The following is a 14642-nucleotide window of genomic DNA, read 5'->3' on the forward strand; positions in this document are numbered from 1 at the left end:
ATCATTTTCGCGATATCAAACACCTCTGACAGAACGTCCAATGATTTTCCACCCCCGTTCGCCCTTTCGCCACACGGTAGCCCTTTGACGCCGGCTGCGCCTGCGACTCTTCGCGAGATCCCGTGCTCGCCGATCGTTCGCGGCTTCTCTAGCGCATATATGTATATAATTTTTTTTGCCCCTTTTTTTTCGCGGCGCCGATACATCTCGCCGTACCACTCGTCAAAATCACCGAGCACGCGAAAGTAGATAGAAAGTCCGGCAAAAGCTCGCACGTGGTTGGACGTGTAAGCGCGAAACAGCTCGTGGAATCGCCAACCTCCCTCCTTTCCACCTTTCCACCACCTCGGTCTGACCGCTGGTGTATGCTGATCGTCCCCGCATCCCCGTGCGTCCCGGGTCTCGCACCCGGGTGAATGTTATATGCCGGGTGGATGACCAACCACCCCCTCGCGCTCGGCCACCCTCTTCGCAGTCCGCGGCGGTCCGGCCCGGCCCGGCACGGCTCTGCCGCTCTGCCGCGCGCGCGGACCACTACACGTCCACGGCAGAAAATTAATGTCCCCTGCAATCCATGTATAATGCATTCGCATTTCGTTCAACGAACAAATGAACGCACCGCTAGAAAATTTACGTGCCATCTCGCTCACGAGACCGAGCGTCTTTTCTCTTGTTTCGAGCCGTCGTTCTCGTTCCCTTTCTCTCTTCCGCTGCTCGTTCCCTCATTCTAACCCTCTTTCCACCCCTCTCTCTCTCTCTCTCTCTCTCTCTCTCTCTCTCTTTGTCTCTCTTTGCTTCTATCTATCCCTCGCACAGGAATTCGCGAACGGAAATGCGCCGGCTCTGACCAACTCGCGGCCGCGTTCGCTCGTTCTCTCTTCCTGCCGCGCGTTTCGATCTCCCGCGTTCCCCTCGTCGTCGCCGCCTTCCCTCTTTCTCTCCCGCCGCCTCGGTCCCCTCACCCCGTGCTCCCGGCGTCATCGAAATTCCGGCTGGAAATCATTAAATTGCACGCACTCACACGCACGTGCGTCGTTCGCACTGATGGCCGCTCTCCTGGCGAGCCCCCTTCGCCCCGACCCACCCGCTCTTTCGCTCTTGCGACCTTCTATGACACTCGTCGAACTATCCACACGAGTGATACCTCGAATTTCGGCGTGTACCCGGGTAAAGGGGCGCCGAATTTACCGAATACGCACTGTTTCCCGTGAAAAATTGACGATGACAAGCGAATGACGGTGGCGCGCGAAAGGCAGAGAACGAATTTACGCAAATTATTGAAAGCGATGCAGTATTTTGCACCCACTTCCCCTCTTTCCTCCATCAAAAACGACCCGTTCGGCTGTATCGAATGGGTGTGCAAAATCGTTAAAACGGAAAAGACAAAGTTACGGAATAGAAACTTTGCAAATATTAAATCGTAAATATTAAAATGGAAAAAAAAAGAAGAAAAATTGCAGATATCGAAACTCGAAGAGATAGCGTGCAGATTTCGAGGCCGTATTAAGCTCGAACTGTGCGCCTAGTTACAACATTGTTATCAGGAATCGTGAATGAACCTATTTCACTTATCAGTGAGTTTCAGCCGATTTTCATTTGATCAGCGTATCTTTTGAAGTAGCATACTTTGCGTTAAGATAGAGTCACGACGTTCGAACGACATTCTAGCGATATTAAAACTTTCTATCAGCCGAGCAACACTTTTCCATACACCTAATACGCGTATAATAAAATAAGATGTATAAGTACGCCTCGATGATAGATAATGCGGATAGGCCAGAGGCTCGCTTTACTCTCGCGGCTAAATCCAAATAACGATTACGATTAACGACGATTCCAAAAGTCATATTAGATAGGACAAGCGTAAGAGCGGCGCTTAAACGTTGAACAATAGCGTCAGGCGATTACGTGACGAGTGCGGTTTGAACTTTGTACTTTACGTCTTTAGGGCGACGTTTGGTCGCGATAAACGCCGAGACCCGCGCGCGTTCAGGTGTGAGTGGCCCGTTAAAAAATTCAAGTTTCTCATGCACGGCACGGATTGCATTAACCTTGGTTCGACGGGAAAGTATTTTCGGAAAAGGCGGTCTGTAGCTCGCCTTGGCTCGTTGCTAATTAAAGTGCGCTTATCCGCGTTGCTCCCGCTAAAGCGAGAGTCGAAAAGCGATTAAACTTCAAATTTAGCCTAAAAGTACGACGGTAATGTGACAGCCTCTATTAATTTTCTTACATGCCCGGGAATCGTCGATGCTTTTCTACATTGGCCGCGGAAGCGATCGCGACGATATAAAAAGATTTCCTTCGCCGCGACAAAGACGACGGTGGCACGAGATGCCACGGGGATCTCGAGATGCTTATCGCGCATTTATTAAATTAGCAGGCCGCCGAATCTCGCGCGCTGGTAAACGTCATTCGTGCGACGTTTTCGCGGCAACAAAAATAGAGAATTAATTATTTAGACGAGTTATGAGCGCGCCGCGTTTATTGGTCTACATTAATTACGGTTTCGCTAGCCCGGCTAGTGCGCGAGCCGAACAATTGAGTCGTTGTGTTTTGATAATTATTCCCGTGACAGTCATTAATAATCAGGCGTGCTATATAGCTGTATAATTAACTGCTATACCGGAACCGCCTTCTGCTCCCCCGCGAGAGCCCCTTCGACATCTCTGTACGAATTCTTTCGTTTCCGTAATACCCTGGCGAGATGCGTTCTGCTTATTATATGAAAGTTCGACGATGCGCGTGTTAAAACCAGAAAAAGTCTCAATCTTGGAAGAGAAAAAGAGAATAGTCAGAGCTTATCGTCATTATTAAAAATTTGTCGAATGAGAGCTACATATGTTTCAAAAAATTATAAAAAAATTTATATAAAATAATAAAATATATAAATATATAAAAAATAATATCGTAATATAAAAAAATTCGCGTAATTAGCGAGAGAGAAAGAGAAACAAAGAAAGCGGAAACTCCCTATCAGTTATATTCCAAAAACAAGTTGCCACCTTCAAAGAGGTGTTAAAATGTGGTAAGCGGTTAAATGACCATTTCCAGCCCTTTGATGTTAATTCGTTCACGAAAACTGTCACCGAGAGGTGTGTCCGTTTCGCGGGAAACTCGCGCGCGGGGCGGTCAGTATCGGACAGATGAAATTACTTTCCGCGAGAATCATTATCGGGCGCTGCCATCAGATTTATCGAAAGAAGAGCGCGCGGTAGCATTATCGTGGACGCGCCTGAAAATTTATAGGGTCCGGAATTACCATGAAACCGGCGTTAGTGCCACGTTCGGCATAGCATATATTGCGCTAAGCGAACACGTTACCGGGCACATAGAATTCGAATGAGAGCGAGAGAGTGCCGGTGAGAGGACGGGACCGGGACCGGGAGGGGCAGGGGGAGAGAATGCATCCCTTTCCTGGACAATGCAGCCGAGCGTTTCACGCATGCATGGAAATCATTAAAATAAAATGGCCGATAACAAATGACTGTTGCAAAGAGGGGAGCCCTCCCGGTTCGCAGCCATCTTGGTTCACGTGACCGTCATCCGGGCAACCACGAGCACGCCACGCCCCTTTAATGATTTCTACCCCCTGGCGAATGTGCCGTACGTACGTGCGAAATTTCTCTCGCGTATGTGTATGTGTTTGTTCAGAAATACGTTTGTGTGCGAGTGTATCCCCTGCATACGCGGGGTACAGTCATCATCAGTAGTCTAGGCGAAATCACCCCAGTACAGTCTCTTTCAGAGTCGGCGTCAGCGATTGTTCTCGAAAGCGCGTTTCGAAGTCATGCGTCCAGAATTTTATGCCGTTTGTCGGAGAAAATGACGGTCACTCGTGTAGCATGATGGATAATGCACTTAAGAAGCGTACGATGATTCAATAAAACTTGTTTCTAGCTAATTTAATCGGTCGTCGGGTACTAACAACGTCGCGAATCTGGTAGGAATCATGCGAGCGTTATCATTAAGTAAAGAGAAGCAGGCATCGTGACCACCGGTACGATTACGTTTTCGGTTTAGACTTCGAAGCGGAACACGTCGTACGACCGATACCGACCTCCTCGGCTTCGCGATCGAGCAAAATGAGCGTGAAGATGATTCTCGCGTGCAGTCTGCGTCCAAAATAAGCGAAAATTCGCGCGGAATTACGCCGGGACTTCAATTCCAATTCAAACGTCGACCGGAGCAACGATACGCTCGGGGATGACGTCGTCGGCGGTGCCGTTGCATTTTGCAAGCGCTCGGCGTCACCGGCGCGCGACGTCGGCGCCCGAAAGTTCAAGGTTCGCGTACACACGACCGACCGAAGTCGAAGTGAATTTTCGAGTCGATAGCGGGCAGGCGGACTTGCAAGCTCGGGGAATCTAGTCTCAGCCCAGCGGCGGATATTCCGTTTGATGATGCGGGTAAGGCACGCGGGCAAGCGTTCGGGAATCGCGGCCGGGTACAGTAAAGGGCGGTAATAGTTGATCAATAATCCCGTAACTTGGTTAGGCGGCGCGTTTATTTTGCCGAATGCGACCTATTCGCTCCGACCGGGACGTCAACCGACGTATTAAGCGTTCGTGAAAGTTTTATGAAGCTAAGATTACCGCCGAGCCTCCACTTTGTCCCACGTGTCGTTATTACACTTCCGCCTTCGTCCCCGCGTTTTTCCTGGGAAACGAGCTCGCTTTCGCGACGCTGTCGAATGCCCGTGATTGGCTATTATTTGATGCGGATGATACATTTTAATCGAAATGACTGTGATTCTCTCTAAGCGAGTTACGTGCCGAAAATAGACTTAGGGTGATACGAGAAATTGCACGTTGCAGTTTGATATTAATCTCTACGTAAAATATAAATGATCAAAAGAACCTATCGCCGTAGCGCTCGGAAACTTTGCAAATTGATACAATCTGACGAATCTAGCCGTCTCGCGATGAGAGGAGGTCGTTATCGTGTGCATTAGAGTTAGCGCGAGCAAGGACGTTCAACGCTTGAAGGTGCGTCGCGATTCTAGCTGCGATGATGCCAACGAACTTCCTGTTGTTGCCGTTTGGCCCGGTCATGTGCGGGTGGAACATTATTCGGGCATATGGTAGCCCCCTTCCCCCGTTCTTTCTTTCGTTCTCTCTCTCCCACGCTCTCGCCCTTCTATCCTCTCGGAGCGGTTCACCTGCCTCGCCCGAAACTCTTTGCCTCTTATTTTTTTTTTATTTCTCCCCCGCCCTCCTCTTTTTTTTTACTTCGACCGATGCCTCCGCTTTTTTTCGGGCCATCCACGGGGAACATCGGGGTTACCGACCCGTTCGAGGCTCGTAACCCTTTTTCATCGTTGGCACGCTTGTTTCCACGCATCGAGGCCGACGAACCCTTTTTTTCGGTGATCGGTTACGACCCCATAAATCGATCGGCCGGCACGTGGAAGCGCGATACGGAAATACGATAGATTCGACGGGGCCCCCTCTCGTTGATTTTCGGCCCGCGAGCTCTCGTCGCGAAACTCGGCGCGAGATGGTTCTATTATTACACCGCCAGCCGTTATCGAGCTCGAGACTCCGCGAAAAGGGATTCGTATCCGGTCGGTGGATTTAGAGGGGCTCGAAGGTTAAGGTTGGAATCGCGAGATCACCGGCTCTCCCGCCTCTTCGGCTTCCGCGGACAAAAAACTCATCGAGCAGAATACTTCGCCGGCAACTTTTCCTCTTTGTCGCTGCCACCGCGTGACGAGCTCTAATTTCGGGCCGGCCCGTAATTTTTCTCGCGGGCTCAACCGAGCATAATTTATTCCCGATGCCTGATGAGACCCATTGTCGCCGAGACGATGCCGGTGCTCGTTCGCTCGCTTGCTCTCGGCAGCGAAAGGGGTTGAAAACGAGTTGAGTTCGGGCGAGGCTGAAATGAGGGGTTGAAGTGGTCGCCGCGTTCCTAGTCAAGAAGAGACGAAAAAAGGAGAACAAATTATATAAGACACCGGAAGAGGAGTACAACACGCGGCGCCTGCTTCCTCCACCCGTCCGCATCCGTCCGAGAATGGTTAACGATCGTTTCTGGATGCAGGACAAGATCATCGTCCCCTTCCTCCAACGACAATCTCTCGTCGCTTAACAGGCATTTCGTCGAGACCTTTTTTTCCTTGTCCCCTTTCTCGCTATCTCTTTCTCTCTCTCTCACCCACCGTAGAACGACGAACCTCGAGTCATTAGGCAGACCAGGGTAAAAAGGGGTAAAAATTAATGTCTCAGAACGAACGCTCGGCCTGTCGAGTGGCCGGAGCTAAGTCCTGATGGCCCTCGTGTCTTTACGATTTTTCATCGCGAGCCATTTATTCGTAGGATCCTGACTATACTCTCCCTCTCACCCCGAGTTACCAGTTGAACGACCTTTGATTCCTCGATGAGGTTGACGTACAACTGAATTAATAATGAAGCCACCATTCCGAACGGCTCTAATTATAGATAAAATTCGATTAAAAAGTGAAAAATTTTCTCGGGTTGCAAGATCCAGTCTTGTTTTCAGAACGCTAATGTACTTTCGCGCGATATCGCACGTTGCGAAATAAACGTTCGCGAGAAAGCGAGCGCTCTCGGGCTCGCGCGCATCGTCGAAATCGTCGCCCTCGAGTCTGTGGCGAATGTTCGCGTACGTAAAAGCGTGTGCGGAGCGCGAGGGACGTATATCGTGCGCACAGCACGCCGTGCCGGGGCCCGAAGTTTCCGACGTGTAAGACGCCGGAGATCCGCCGCGTTCTCGTATACCGTATGGCGTCCCGCGCGTTACCTCCCACACATGCCATGTAGAAAGTTTACTAGATGGAAATCTATATCTTATTTTACGACCGGCCGTGCTTAATATTCTTGACCCGCCGGCCTCGAGAGCGGCCGATATAAATGGTCCGCGTAAATCTTTCTGCAGCCGCGCCGATAAAGAGATGCATCCTCCCGTCTCTCCTCGCGAAGATGGGAAATATTATCGGCGCTGTATTATCGCGAAACTTGGACGCGCCTTAGCGGCTTCGGATTAATTATATATTCTCCGCAGCGAAGGAAAGTGCGTATTTTCCAATCGACGAGCGACGTCGCGCATTGTCGAAACCTGACATCACGTTCAATATCGCGGTCCGCCGGCTTCTCTCGTTTGATTTGATCCCTTTCGGTATTCGGCGATGAATAAGAGTCATTTTGTAAGAACGAAAATTTATGCCGTACCGTAATCTCAGACGCAACGATTAATATTACTGTGTCATTAATAATATTAATAAGATACATAGTTAATGCGACCGAAGCTTCATGTTTTGTAATCGTAACGCTTCTGCGATAATCGCGGTGCTACATCAGCGGTATTTATTTGTTCCACTTAAAGATGAATTTTTATTCCGGGCTGCCGGACGGTTCTCATTTTGTGCGCGGCTTTCGTTCTCTTTATTGGATTATTGGACGGCTGGCGCGATAGCGCGCGGGGACGCGTCATCGGTAATCAGAGTAATTGCAGATGCAAAATAAATATATGTCGTCGCGCTGGCGGTGTGGATCGCCTATCTCGCGTGCGCGCGCGCGCGCTACTAATAACTATCGATAACGCGGATAAATACGGGGAGGGAAAAAAAAAAAACGACTTTGAAAAGAGAGAAACGTTCGCGGCAGCGTCGTGGTATTTGCTGGCGCGAAGTTATTGCATTCGAGGCTGAGGAGCATTAAGTATCCTTAACCCACTGACCGGTTCTCCAGCGCTAAAACGTGATAGCGCTCACGGTGCGCCGCGCGCTCGAGGATCGTATCTGATATTGCGGGAGGGGAAAAAAAAATGCCGGCTTTCGTGCCAGATTAGAAAGTTAATCTACATTTCGTTAGGTGTAGGCACCGTTCACCGCGGCGTGGCGTGTAAGTTGTAATTACACGCGGCGCGTATCGCCGGGACAAATACGACGGGAGGAATTCGCGCGGCCGGCAACGCACATTCGTAATTCGGCTCGCCGCTCTCTCGGACCGTTTCTCTGTCTTTCTCGCCGTATGGGGACGCGCGATTTTTATGTCTGCGAATAAAATAATCGTGGATATTATTACGCACAGCCATTCATCGGCAACGAATAAACATCCATTAGCGAGCACTTAGCAGGAATTCAATTACGAATAACTACCTGTGAAACATTATTTTAGTACGTTCGACATCTATTTATATACATTTTTCGCAAGGCTCGTTCTCTCTCTGTTTCTGTCTCTCTCCCTCTTTCTCTCTCTCTCTCTCTCTGTGCGTCGACGAAAATGATATGATTTTCGAAAACGAAGTTCTCTGCGGAATAACTAATTCCACACCCGGAAGAGGCTGGCGCGGATATTTTATTTGTATTTCAAATATTCCTTTTGTTTCCGCGACGTGCTTGTGTCGCCGAGCGCGATTTTCGTCTCGCTAGGAGAATCTCGGAGGAGCCGCGCCTCCGCTCGCGAAAGGGTTGCGAAAGTAAGTCAGTAAAGCAAGAGGGTGAACTTTCGACCGAATTCAAAGATTAAAACGGCGGTGCCTCTTTAAGCGTCTTGCGAGAATCGCGTTTCTGGCGTCGTGTCATCGTCGTCTCGATTCGCACAGTCTCCGGCGTCATTTTTAATTGCTACTTCCGAAAGATGCGAACGTTTATTCAGAAAATGCGATCGTTAATGCGAAAAGCGGGGCGATCTCGCTTTTACGTCGCGCTAAATAAACGACGAGGCCTCGCGGGAATCGTGAAAACTCAGCACGGCCTTGCTTTTTATATACTCGGAGCGAATACTTATTACTTCTAGCTGCATCTCGGACTATTCTATATCAGCTACGAGCGATAAGATAGCCGCGGCGAAAAAATCACTCTCATGGCAACAATCTCAGGACGCGCCACGGATTTGCGTGTTGCAGAAAAAGTTGATGAGCGCGCCTTGAAAAACGCTATATATACGGCGGCGAAATATAATAATCGTTTTCCGCTTGCGCGTGGGTTTTCGTCGCGCGTTTAAAATCGCACCACTCGCACGCGCACACTTAGCAATTTTGCTTCTTTAACTTTAATTAAATTATGGAACCGACACGTTTTGATACGGTAGTGCTAAAATATCAAGTATCCGATATTAAGCCGCAATCCGATTATTAAATCGGCTCGCGCATTAAACGCAAGCTATTCCCGCGGGGAGCGTTAAATTCCGTTCTAAAAGTATCTCGCTACCTTTCTTCATAACTGAACCTCCGCGGAGAGCTCTTGAGAGCCACGTGATTTGTCCGGCTAGGCGAGCACCGCGGTTTCCCGTCCCATTAAATTTTAATTAACTGCGGGTGGGAAAAAACGAAGTGAGTGCACTATACCCCACAATATGCATACTGTAGCCCACGTTTTGCCATCCCGCGTAATTAGTTTCATCGACCACTAACGCCGTGCAAGGTGTTGGACAAAAAGATGGGAGCCTCCGTGAAAAAGGACTTTACCCGCCGTTCTTCATTCGCTCGTCCCCTCGAGGCAATTCGAAAACCTGCCATTTATATTTATGAAAATAATAATAATAAAAGAAAGCGACAGAGCGCCGTAATTTCCAAGATCGACCTCGCTTACGAACGAGAATTTCGTGGCTTCGCGCAAATCGTTGTCGTTCCCGCGTTTTTGATTCGCGCCCGTTTTTCGCCGAGTTTTTCTGTCGTCGTGGCGCTGCGCAAAAATGTCAATTTACCGGCTATTAGTTCGCCACTCGGATCTGTCAACAGAACGTCGTGCAAACATTGCGCTGAGATTCCTTATCTCGTATCACAAACAGATGCGTGGTGACAATCAGCGCGCGGGCGGGCTTGCAGCTTACGAGCTGGAAAAATTGCCAAGGCGATGATGATTCGCGATCCCGTCGTCGTTTCGTCGCGGTTTCATAATCAATCGCGGAAGCGATCCCGAAATTGGCGTACAAAAAGAGAGAGAAAAAAGAAAAAAACAAAAAAAAAGATTGTCGGTCAGTTTATTTATTCGTTCGATATAGTACAAAGGCGAGACGCGACGAAAAAAAGCGTAGGCGTATATATCTCATCATTCTGCTTTTCCCCTCGTGGTCCCGGTGGACTCTATTCAAATTAACCCTCACGGAAAAAATGTTGAGCCGCCGCGTAAGGGTTAGAGAAGGATTAGAATAGGCTGATGCGCACATCGATAAGCTATGCATATGCGCCGTGACTATACGTTCATTTCTTCGACCACGGACCATACGGCGTTCCTCCGGTTTAATCAGTTTTCTTTTCTCTCCTCTTCCCCTCCAATGAAAATCGTGTATTTTCTCCCCGGAGTTCGTCGATATACTCAACGAACTTTTAACATGAGCAAAAGGGAACTTAACGTAACAATTATTTTTTCCTGCCGCGAAATAAATGTAAAGCAATTGTGAAATAAAGAGTAACAATGACACTATTTTTAAGCGCCGCGTATGATATTATTTTGCGATTAACGTGTTGGTTGTTCTTGGCACGGCGAAGTATGTAGTCAGATTGTAAAGAGAACGATTGTAACGACGCTCCGATCCATCGATAATCGTGTCGTTTTAAGTCGCTACGGCGCAGCCGAAGTTGAGTGTGTTAATTACTAAATACGGGCCGGTTACATCGCTCGCAAAATTGCATGAATGCATGAATTCTGGCGTACGAGTAATTTACGAGTACGCCGTGCCGAACGCGGGCTGGTATTAGAACTAACGCTCGTTCTGTTAAAACATTCATAGCGGTGCTATAGGTTGGCTGGCTGATTAGCCTGCGATATTAATCAACGAAAATTAATCAACTTCCGGGTTTAGAATATTCTCCAAATGCGAAGATTTCGTTGGATAATTTTGCCGCGAGTCCGTGGGCGAATGCGGTTTGGAAAAAGGTATACAGCCGTGCAAAAGAGATCGTTCCGCGACCTGTCGTTTCCCTCGTCATATCTCGCTCGTAATTTTTATTTCTCGTGCTCAAAGCCGCGCCGTTGTTTAATCTTTCATTCCGCGCCATTTGTGATAAAGGGACCACCGGCGTCGCTCTTTTCCACGGTGCTTCACGGTCTCCTTCTCCCTTCCCGCGCGCACGCTTTCTCGTCGCTTTGATTTTTCTCGAGACGTCCGCCGAGAGGCATTCCGCCGCATGAATTCTTAACCGGCGAAATTAACGAATTAAAAGTGCGAGAGGGATGGAAAAACGGGCCGGACGAGACTGCCGCCGGAAGACCGCGAGGAAGCGAGGCGGCGGAGGAGAGGCAGACTCTTGGAGTCCTGAATCTCGGGAGCTGGTTCTTTTCCTCGTTTTACCGCGGCACCTCGTAAATACGGATATGCAGGCTCGTTTCCAAACTGTTCCACGCGGGCGCGGTGAGAAACGGCGGTCGTGGCGGAGAGGCCCTTAATTTTTATTCATGCGCCGACGAAACGGCAATTTTTCGCAGTATTAAGTGAGCTTTAAAATTGTCCGGTCAATTTCTTCGGTAGGACGTGCTCCTTTTTTCAAGCACCGCTATCGCCGTCGCGACGACGCCCCTATCGGCTAGATTCCCCCTTTTTAACGCGTCTCGCCGACGGACGCGAAATCACGCGTACTCCGTTCCGCGGGAAATCCTTTAGAAATTACACCGAATGGGAGTGCGTAGTCGCTCGGGGGTGAATACCGATGTGTTATCGGTAACACAGCCATTACGCATCGGCGTCTTTCATAACGTCGATTACGCTCATAGACGGATCATTAGGTCATAGATGTTACCAAATGGACGCCCAGATTACGGGCTTTCGCCGCGTTTAACAATCGCGATCTCGCGATCCTTTGAGACCGTCATTCTATATCCGCGCGCGCTTTTCGAGCGGCGATTTTCGCAGCCAGCACACGCGCCTAGTTAGCGGCTCCGGGAAAACCGATTAGTTTCTGGCGCGTAGGGCGGCCGATCATTAGATTTTGGCCGGGAAATTGAGTTTTGCCCGCTGCCGAAGGGATAATCTTTGGTAGCCCCTGGCATACTATGCGCACGGACTCGTATCTGTTCTTCCCTCTCTCACTCTCGCTGTTTCTCTTTCTCTCTTCGGGCGCATCCTGATCGTCGCATACGCTTACGGGTGCACGTGTGCATCTGTGCACGCGTGTGTACGTGTGAATATACATACGACCGCGTTTATGCGCTCGCGCGGCCTTGCTCGCGACGGTGGCGGCACGTAACTTCGGCTCCATTATTGAGCGATCGGGCGATCGAAAAATTCCCGCGCTTTTTCGCACGCGGAAGCCACAGTGGGGCGAACAGGGTTTCCATTGGCTCGGTCGTTTGGTCATCCTCGCGCGCCGTTGCTGCAAGAGGGGGTGAACGGACTCGCTCACCCTCGTTCTCTCGTTCCCTGTCTCTCTCCCTCTTTCTCTTGTGCTCCGCACCCTCACCAGGTATTTGTCTAGGCTACAGATATTGACCAGCTATCGATATCGTGGACACTCGTCGATATTATATTCTCCGTACCTCGTCCTTCTCTATCCCCTGTATCCGGTTCTTTCGCCTCGGCCCCCTCTACCCCGCGAATTTTACCGGCCGCGCGTTCTCGTGTAAATTTCGGTTAATGAATTATATCTATAATATATATATATATATACATGTATATGAACACGCGTGTGCATATATGCGCACGAACGATGTAACTCGTGTGCATATTTGCGGAGCGATGGAACGACGAGTGGCGAGGGGAAAGGGGCCAACGTCGGCACGCCGGCAAATTCCCGCTGATTTTTGAACGCGAACGGCCAATCGCTGCGTGCCCCGCCGCGCCAGAATTTCATCGAAATGAGAAATCAATACGCGGTGCAAACGCTATAACGGGATTGTTTCGTTGCAAAAATGCGCATTTCCGAGTACGTAGCTTTGCATTTGCGTTATTTCGATATTAATTAATGCTTACGATCGTATTATTGTTTCCTCGATTTATATAAACAAAATTAACGAAAAATCACATAAATGTAATTTTGTCCTGTTATTTTTATTCGACGTGAGATGCAGTCTAATAAATACGCGCGACACTATTTTCGGTATTTTTCAGCTTCTATGTTTGATTTTTGGCAATTATTTTAAAGCATGCCGATAATGAAAAAATAACGAGAGTTACGATAAATAACAAAATAGCGACTAATTAACATCGATCAGCGGAGATTATCTGGCGCTCGCAAGAAGTAAAATTTATGATTTACAGGGAGTCAACAAGCTCGTTAAGTTTGCATGTTGCGTGGATATAAATTTCGCACCGCCCAATCATTTCTCCTTAAGATGTTCAAAAATAGAAATATTTCGATTTGCGGCTAAACTTGGCTCCGAGCGCTCGCGGGTCGTCACGAGATACCGTTGCAAGGTTTTGCACCCTCTCCCTCGGCGCGACCGAGGTCGGGGTGTTCCGCACATACGGGCGCATTTAAAACATTTTATCGGTAGAAGTGTAGAAATTCAAAGCGACCCTTTACGTACGCGCGTGCATGCACGCCCAACTCGAGCACCACCCTGTAGAGAACGAAGGGCGGGATATGTGGGGAAGGACGGTTATTAATGTATGGGGTGGCTGAGCAGTAGTTATTCGGACGTGGGCGGCCTTCTCGCAACAGAGTACGAGAAAAAGAGATCGAGGGAAGGAGGAGGTAACGGACGAGAGGAAAAGGGGAGACAGGGATGTGGAATAAGGAGACGGGAGGTCGAGAGATGGGCCGGTTAAAATCAATGCGAGTCTTTCTTTCGCCGCTATTTACGGTTAAGAAACAGGCGAGCTTGCCTCGGCAGAAAGAAAAAGATAAGCGCCAAACACAGCGAACTATATTATGCCGGGTATTTTTGTCAAATTCGCGACGCTGCGTTATTACAAACCGTTCGCGATCGAAGAGCGACTCCGAGTGAGAGGCCTCGTCGAGATGTGCCTGCGAAATGGTACAGCGAGTCCGCGTCCCTAGAGCGACAGCTCTCTTTGACGATCGGTCGAAGAATGGAAATGACCCGAGAGAACGACGGCTCGTTACGTTAGTAAAGAAACGTCGGGGATCCGGTTTACTTTGTCAACGAATCTTTTGGATCGATTGTTAACCTGGGGTTTCGTATCTCTCTTTTACTCCGCGACGATTCGGACGATTCGATTAAATAGCTCGAATACCCGACGCGGGGCATCTCGTTTTCTGTTTCTTTTTTCTCTTTTTTCTTTTTTCTGATTGCCTCGGCAAAGCAAATCTTCGTTAAGGTCAACGAGATTTTTCCAAGGGGCCAGCAGTCGTGCGCGGCGCGTGCTGACCGTTCGCTTGCGAGGCTAATACCTTCCGAGTGACTACGCTCATCCCTTAATGAAATTCTTTCTGCCCGGACGCGAGCCATTGTCTGCCTTTGGAGCCAGATCGGGTTTTCTCATTATTGCAAATCCTCCGCGCCCGGTCCGATCTGATCGATGTTATTTTAGTCGCGAGCTGCCTCCTACGCGGCTGCTGCAGATGCATCGTTATCTCGATATCGGGGGGTCTCGCAGGGCGCGAAAGAGCAGTCCCCGCCGGAGCGATAGCACGGCACCCGTTCGTTTATTCGTTCGTTCGCTTCGCGTCTACCATCGGTAGGAATATTTTACTTGCACGCATGCCGCATGCACAAAGCAATTTCGCACCAGCGCGCATTGAAGTTAGTCACAATCGGGACGCATGATTGCCCGTATAGA

The 14642-nt window shown here is 49.2% G+C and overlaps 1 protein-coding gene across 8 annotated transcripts in view; it reads right to left on the reverse strand.

The window, feature by feature from the left end:
* Positions 1–14642, reverse strand: part of Dati (zinc finger protein datilografo) — an 85357-nt gene that overhangs the window by 37256 nt on the left and 33459 nt on the right. The gene's annotated exons all lie outside the window — the stretch shown is intronic.

The sequence above is a fragment of the Cardiocondyla obscurior genome, linkage group LG01 (genome assembly GCF_019399895.1).
Source record: "Cardiocondyla obscurior isolate alpha-2009 linkage group LG01, Cobs3.1, whole genome shotgun sequence".
Classification (NCBI taxonomy): domain Eukaryota; kingdom Metazoa; phylum Arthropoda; class Insecta; order Hymenoptera; family Formicidae; genus Cardiocondyla; species Cardiocondyla obscurior.